The sequence below is a fragment of the Leptonychotes weddellii genome, chromosome 5 (genome assembly GCF_054177405.1).
Source record: "Leptonychotes weddellii isolate Sample4059 chromosome 5, ASM5417740v2, whole genome shotgun sequence".
Lineage (NCBI taxonomy): Eukaryota > Metazoa > Chordata > Mammalia > Carnivora > Phocidae > Leptonychotes > Leptonychotes weddellii.
Genome location: NC_138373.1, coordinates 36728412 through 36736972, shown reverse-complemented (window position 1 = coordinate 36736972; position 8561 = coordinate 36728412).

Below are 8561 nucleotides of genomic sequence, written 5' to 3'. Positions count from 1 at the left end.
TACCACCAAAGGAACACAATACATTTCCATTAACTGAGCCCAAAGAAATGGAGATCTATGAATTACATGACAAAGAATTCAAAATAATAGTATTTTTAAAAGATTTTATTTATTTATTTGATGGGGTGGGGAGAACATGAGCGGGGAGGGGGCAGAGAGAGAGGGAGACTCAGACTCCCTGCTAAGCAGGGAGTCCAATGCAGGGCTCAATCCCAGGACCTGGAGATCATGACCTGAGCTGAAGGCAGACGCTTAACTGACTGAGCCACCCAGGCATCCTGAGATAGAAATCATTAAAACAAACAAACAACCCCAAAACTTTGGAGCTGAAGGAGACAACGACTGAAGAATTCACCAGAGAGCTCCCACAGCAGATCTGATCAAGCAGAAGAAAGAATCGGTGAAGTCTAAGACAAGCCATTTGAAATGATCTAGTCAGAGCTGCAAAGACAAAACAGAATGAAGAAGAGTGAAGAAAGCCTATGGGATTTACGGAGCACCATCAAAGTCACCAGGACACTAGTGTCCTCCTCATCCATGGTTTCAGTTACCTGTGGCCAACATTCTGGAAGCAGATGATCCTTCTTCTGAAGTGTCATCAGCAAGTCAATAGTAGCCTCACACTAGGTCACAGGGCCTGTGTCATTCACCTCACTTTATCTCACCACGTAGGCATTTTATCATCTCACGTCATTATAAGAAGAGAGGTGAATATCAACAATAAGATTTTGAGAGAAAGAACCCATTCACATAACTTTTATTGCAGTATATTGTAATAATTGTTCTATTTATTAGCTCTTGTTATCAATCTGTTATTGTGCTTAATCTATAAATTAAACTTTATCTTGGGTATGTATATATAGGAAAAAACATAGCATATGTGGGATTTGGTACTATCTGTGGTTCAGGAATCCACTGAGAGTCTTGTAATGGATCCCCTGTGGTTAAGGGGAGACTACTATATATGCATTATGAGAGTCTGAGAAGGAGGAGAGAAAGGAGTGGAAAGCTTATTTAAAGAAATAATGGTCCCTTGTTCCCAAATCTGGGGAATAAAATAGACAACTAGACATCCAGATTCATGAAGCCCAAAGGATGCCAAATAGGTTGAAGACAAAGAGGTCTACACCAAGACACATTATTATTAAATTGTCAAAAGTCGAAGACAAGGAATTTTGAGAACAGTAAGAGAAAAATGACATGTTGCATAAAAGGAACCCCTCAGAAGACTATAGGCAAATTTCTCAGCAGAAACCTCACAGGCCAGGAAAGAGTAGGATGATGTATATAAAAGTATGGAAAGGAAACACCTGCCACGCAAGAATACTATATCTCACAAAACTATTCTTTAACAATGAAGGGCAGACAAAGTCTTTGCCAGAGAAGCAAAAAATTGAGGGATTTCGTCACCATGAGATATGCTTTACAAAACATGCTTAAAGAGGTTACTCAAACTGAAATGAAAACACTCTAAACAGCACAACACGAAAGCACAGCAAAGCATAACTCTCACTGGCAAAGGTAAGTATGCAGACAAGTACAGAACACTGGAACGCTGTAATGGTGGTGTGTGAATTATTTTCAACCCGAATATAAAAGTTAAGAGACAAAATATTAAGAATAGCTGTAGCCACAGCAGTCTGATTTGCTCCTGGCTCACTGTGATGGCAGGCCTGGGTGCTGCTGGCTGCATGAGAACCTGCCCCACCTTCTCAGCCACCTCTTCCAGCAACACCTGCATAGCTGAAGCAAATTCCCCTCCTTCCCCGGATCTCGTTTAGTCCCTGGGTGTTTTCCAGAAGCAGATCTTAATTTGCTTCCTCTTCAGGTGTTTGGGGGAGGATTGGTCACAATCAGCCAGCCCATCATCACTGGAAGCAGAACCCTTGTCCTGTCTCTGTGTTTTTAGTGTATGTTCCTGGAGATTTCCTCAAACACAGCCCATAGGTTAGACACTTGAGTCCATTCTGTGATGCAGTTGGTCCCTGAGTTTTATAATTTATTTCTTTTAAAAATTGTATTTTAAATTCCTTACAACTCTCACGTGTCCTGGCGTTCCTACTGGCAGTCTATTCTTGCTTGATGGATGCAATATTGTCCTGCATGTTTCTGAAGGATCTATTAGGTTCACTTTTTTTTTTCAGGTTTTGCCAATTTCTGAATTAGCAGCTTTCTACCTGGGGCTGATTATTCTAGTCCTGCCATCGGCACTTGCGCCTTACGCGTGAGGTGCTCGGAGGCCAGAGGGACAGTACAGTGAGGTCTCTTTGTGGCTGACGTGGGATTTCTCTGCAGCCCAGTGGCTGCTGACTCTGCCGTCTTCCTTCTTCTCCCTGCGGTCTACAGGGTAGTCTGAGCTTCAGCTCTGAGGGTCACTGTCTCTTGGTCCTGCAGAGCAACTTCGGGCAGAGACCAAACTCTGCACAGATTAAAAAAGCCCACAGATAAAATGAGCGTTCAGTGTGTTAATGAGGAGAGTGTTTCTGTATCATGACTGCGTCCGTGTTTATGTTTTAATTCTGTATTACTTCTCTCTCTGGGCTAAATCTTTCTCCCTTCAGGTGGGATTCTAGGAACACAGTCCTGGCGAGCAGATGCAATAAATCAGTGACGTTTCACACAGCCGGCTGCAGGTGCGCAGTCCCCTGGATGCATGTGCGTCCTGGACCGAGGGGCGCGTGCGAACTGAACACATGGCAGAGGAAAGACAGAAGGGCATCCCAGCACAGCTAACTCCAGAGCTCCATGCGCTGCCGTCTGCCTACAGCCCCCAGAGCCCTGCAAGCAAACACCCATCTTCTCCTCGGGCATTTTCCACCGAGAGCAGAAGATGAGCGCATCTGCTCAGTGTATCGTGAATGCTACGGTTACTATTATGCCATAATTAAGTGAGGAAGGGAGACCTGGAGTAGTTGTCACAAAATCTAAGGTCGCAACATTTCGGCACTCGGTGAGTCACTGTCCTCCGCGAATAAACCGCCCAAGGCAGAAGACTGCATGGGGGTTTCACCAGAACTATTTCCCGCGGTGTTGAATGCAGGCTTCTAGAAACAGGAAGGACCTAGGTTATTGTCTGAGGTTTTCTACTTCTGACCGCAGGGTTTCCTGACACACTGCTTGGGGGTTCCATTCCCAGCGGACTCACCAAATACAACTGAGGGCCAATTCTAGGTCTTTCAAAGCATCTTTGCATGCGTAAGGCACACGGAAGAGCTCACAAATGGTAATGAGGAATTCTGGCTGATGAATACAGTAACAGTGGCTTATGTGGGGTGCCTGAGGTGGATGTTAGAATCCCCATTTTGCAGATGGGCACCCTGGGGTTGGGAAAGTGCAAGTGACTCCGTCGCATTCACAGTCGCAGCGAATAGCCAGGGCAGGGCAGTGTGGCCCAAGCCAGGCCGTCAGTCATCACGCCAGCCTGCACGGCTGCATGTAGGATTCTGCCGCTGTTCTGGCCCAAAGCTGGGTCATGCGGGCGGGTGCTCAGGGAGGAGGGGGCCGTGGAGGGACGTTCCCTGGCCTCCCTCATGCAGAGCTGGGTGCGGTACAGAGTGCTGACCCTGACCCTCCTTTTGTGCACATCTTCCTCTCATGTGACACATTGCCCAAGACCCCCTCCACACTGCCACGCGTGTCCCCACCCCAAAGGGCTCTCTTTCCCTCTCAACAACTGCCTCCCTCCCCCAGCACCTACTGTCTCGACAGGAGTGGACTGAACCTCCTCAGAAGGGCGGCCACATGCTCACAGGGCATCTGCCCGCAGGTGCACCCCGCTGAACCACAGCAGGTGTGGACAGCGGGATGTGGGGAAGCAGAGGTCCTGGAGGTGCTCTGCGTGTGCTCCACTCTGGAACTACAGCTTCTCTCACAGTCCACATCTGCCCTCCACGGCGGCCTGGTCCGAGGCACCGTAGGCCCCTTCCTCTAAGTCGGCTCGTGAGCCGGGCCAACCAGGCCACCCTGGAAGAGACATGGGCTCCTTGCATAGTCTGCTGAGATGTTTGGGAATAGAGACCCTCGTCTGCGGATCAGGTTGTACTATGTTGTTCTGGAGAGCATTCTAGTTAGAAGTAAATGTCCCCACTTCCTACTGAGGATGCCTCTGCCCTTCTTTGCAGCATGGCCCGGTTCCCTCCCTGTGTGGCAGGGGCTCCTCATGAGAATCTGTGCTTGTCTCTTCCGAGGCTGTCTGTCTTTCAGTCGCTAAATCGTGCCGTATGGGAGCCGCTTGCCTGTGTGACCGTGAAACCCTGTACTTGTGAGTCATAAATAAATTCCTATCACAAACCTTCAAGTCTATCTAAGATCACACGGCTATTCCTTCTCTAGTCACACCAGTGAACCCATCCGATCAGTGCCGGAAATCCAGGAATGCTTGCTCACGTGTGGGGCGCTGTCTGTGCCGCCTAGAGGTTCAAATCTGGTGAGGGAAACAAGGTGTTTTGGGGTAACTACTACGGGAAGGGACAGAGTGGGGCCGTGTTCATGATGTTCACGGCAGCTCAGAGGAATGGCTCTGCTCTGTGCAAACCCCTGTTGGCTCCGTTTCTGCACCTGCGGGGGCCAGAGTCACAGGCCCTGGGGAGCTGAGGACGAGGAGGAGACCAGGGCCTGGGAGGAGGGGGTCGGCCCCAGCGTCCAGTGTGCAGTGTTCAGAGCTGACTGAGGCGGAAACTTGCTCCCCAGAAGAGCCCAGCGAGAACATGGGTCATGGCAGCAAAACCAAACAGCGGTGGTGCTCAGAGGGGCAGGGAGGCACCTGCGTGGTTCCAGTTCCGGGAATGGAGGAAGGGACAGGGAGGACGGGGATGGTGAGCAAGACTGGCAAAGGGAGTCACGGCTGTAGCCAAATAGGCCAGGTTTCTGGGCAAAACTGATTCCAGAAGGAAGTGAAGACAGAGGCTGGGGCCGAGGCTGCAGCCAAGCCGGGCTCAGATGCCCGAGCATCCCCTCACCCCACTGGCCACGGTGCCAGGTCTGGGCCCGGCCCCAGGACTGCTTGTACAAATGCTTTCATTTGTGCTGCTTGGATTGAGAAGGAATCATGTACATAAGGCAAAGTAAATGGCCTATGACAGACACAGGGGAACGCGGGAGGGGCCGCGGGGGCCACTGACACCATACCTTCAGTGTTGCAGTACATTTGAAGGTGTTCGCACAAAGTGGTGGGAGGGAATCCATCAAGCCCCTCCAGCCCCAGCTCACCTTCCACCCTCCCTCCCTGCTGCTGGCGCCAGTCATGGCTCAGTAGGGCCCATCCTTGCTCCCTGACATTGCTCTGCCCTTGTTAGGAACCAGTTCTGAGACTGAACACGAAGTCATAGGCCGCTGACAAGGGCTGCGGAAGGCCGGCCGGGCATGGCCTGGGGGTCAAGGAAGGCCCTAAGCATGCAGCGGGGCCTGAGCCGAGCTCCCAGGGCGAGGTTGGTGGGGCTGAGGAGGACTTTCTAGGCAGAGGTAAGACCTGGGTTAGGAATGGACGGGGCTTGGCCAGGGCCTGGCAAGTGGGCCACTTGGTCCGACACTGGCCTGTGCACCTCCTGCTTCCATGCACTGGGCCGGACCGTGCAGAAACTCGTGAAGGGTCAGATCCCAGAAGCGCAGAGCTTACCCTCTATGCAGAGTCACAACCCACGCAACCACGTAAAGCAGCATGCGGAAACTCTAATGCTGGCGCTCGGCCACACTTCGAAGGATGGGTGAGATTCGGAAACTCTGAGTGTGTGTGTGGTGCAGGGCAAGGGGGGTAAGCTGGCACTTCCAGGCTTTTCCTCCCATTTTGTTAAGTGTCGCTAGAACTACCGACTACTTGCTCCTCTTCTGAACCATCCCGTGATCTCAGACGCCCGGGCGAGGGCGGGCTGTGTGTGGAGGATAGAACGTTCTCTTCCTGCCCGCCTCCAGAGACCCTCTCTGCTTAGTAGACAAGGTGAGACGCCACAGTTTCGGGTGGAGTTAACCTTCCTCCTGGGGGATGCTTCCTGGGGACTAGACGGGGCCAGACCTCTTGTCTCATAAAAGCCATATGTGAACAACAGGTTAAGACCACAGTACAAACCTGTGTCCCTAGGGTTTTTGGGCTTCTGGGCTCAAACATCCCCCAGCATGCCTGTCCCAACAGGTAGAAACAACAAGCCCTCTGTGGACTAACACACTTCCTCTCCCAGGAGAGCTTAGTGTTTAACTCCAGTCTAACTCAAACTCACACCACCCACCACAAAACAAAATGCCTTTGCTCCTTCTACCTTATGAAGTGAGCATGGATGAGTCAGTCAACCTTGGAGCCTGTGTCTTGAACTGAAATACAATTAAAAGGTGAGGATAATCCCGCCCTTTTGATTTCACAACATTGATATGATGACCCAATGAAGTGTGTGTGCGTGAACACTACCTCACCATGGAAAATTCAGAGAATAACAAAACCTTCAGCAAGTTCATCTGTCCCAACTTCAGATGACCCATTTTGTGAGTGTCTGTCACTGCCCCCCCCATCAGGCCATACACGGAAAGCAAGCACTGTGCCCCAAATATTAACATCTCCGGCCCAGACATTTTCACTGCCGCATTCTACTGAACATTTAATGAATTAATTCCAATTCTGCATAATCTCTGCCAGGACACAGGAAAGGAGGGAACACCTCTCAATTCATGTCATGAAAGTAGTATTTCACGGGCTGGTATCATCCTGATACCAAAATCAGACAAAGACAGTACGAACAAAACAAAAAACGAAACCCCCCAAAGCCCTATAGACCTCATAAATGCAAATGCAAAAATTCATAACAAAATAGCGCGTAGAATTCAGCTTCTATAAAAAGAATTCTATAGCAGGACCAGGTTTTTTTCCTGACCCTCTTTCTACCCCTTGGTATTTATACCACTTATTTTTGACACATTGTCTCTTCTGATTATTTATCATTTTGTTACATATTGTCTTGTTCATAAGTGTCTCATCTCCCCCCAAATACTGCAGTATCTTTGAGAACACAGCCCATATCATACGTAGTATTTCCTTTGTATACCTGCAAAAAAAAAAAAATAAGCATTTGGTTTTATACCCCTTAAGAAATAACATCATGCTCAAGATCAAAATAGGGACTTTACCGGTGTTCAATGAACGGTCTTGTTTCTTGGGGGGAAGAAGGGGGAGAATATCAAGAAGAGTCACATTCACCTGCATGTAAGCAAACACACTAGGATACGGGGATCTCAGGACTGAAGAATCCTAATTTCAAGCAGATCTAAAATAACCTGCCTCTTCTTTCAGTAAAGGTTATATAACCAGAGCTGGACCCCCAGGACACGCTAACGTCTTCCGGGAGAAGTGATGTTATTCTTCTCTGAGCAAAGTTGTCTCAGTCCAACTGAATTTTATCAGAGAGCAACATGTTAAGTCTGGTTAATTCTTTATGTGGAAAGCTACTTGTCTTCCACTTTGCCATGTGAAACAAGGTATAGCAAACACATTCCCAGTGAGTGAAATGTGACGTCCCCATAATGGGATTTCCCCTCTGCTGACAGCACACGGAACACAGCACAGGGTCGTGGAAAATGCACAGATGTTGGACTTCTAGCCCGGGGTCTACTCACTAGCACCAGCACCTTGGGCAGATTACTTTGCATCTCTGGGGTGCACGTTCCTCATCAGTAAAATAGAAGGGTAGTTCACATTCCAATGTTATTGTAGGGAGAGGAGATTCTGTAATTCGAAGTAGTGAAGAAATGCTATTTATAATTTATAAACTTCTATTTATAAATCTATAATTTAGTAATTATTATAATAATATAAATTAATATAATATAAATTAATAATTATTATAATAAAAATATTATTACATGAAAGCACTTTGGATGGCTGGAGGGTCCTGTGTAATAGGACAGATGACAGCCTGAGAACAGGGTCGCCCGGTTTGCACACGCCCCTGCTTGTGTTTCCTCTCTCGCTGTGTCTCTCTCGGTCAAATAAATAAATAAATAAAATATTTAAAATAATAATGATAAAAATTATTCTGTACACGGCCACAGCACCCCCACACTCCCAGGCTGCACGCTCAGTCTTTCCTGTCTGAGAAAGCTCTCCCCTCTCCCTACCCTCACTCCGTGATCCTGCCATTTCTTTTCCCGTGGTGGCCTTCACAGCCAAACTTCTTGAAACGACTCTTTGTAGTGGAGACCTCCAGCTCTGGCCATGGACGCAGCAGTTGGGTGCTTGTCTCTATGGAGTAGAGCCCATCCACGCAGTTCACACACTCATGGTAACTGTCTGCATGAAAGATAAAACCAGTGACCAAAAGAATCACATACTTAGAAATTTCAAATAGAGGAAGGAAAGATGTGCACATTAAGATATAATTTACAGGCAGGGCGCCTGGGTGGCTCAGTTGGTTAAGCGACTGCCTTCGGCTCGGGTCATGATCCCGGAGTCCTGGGATCGGTCCCCGCATCGGGCTCCCGGCTCGGCGGGGAGACTGCGTCTCCCTCTGACCCTATCCCCTCTCATGCTGTTTCTCTCTCTCTCTCTCTCAAATAAATAAATAAATAAAATCTTTAAAAAAAAA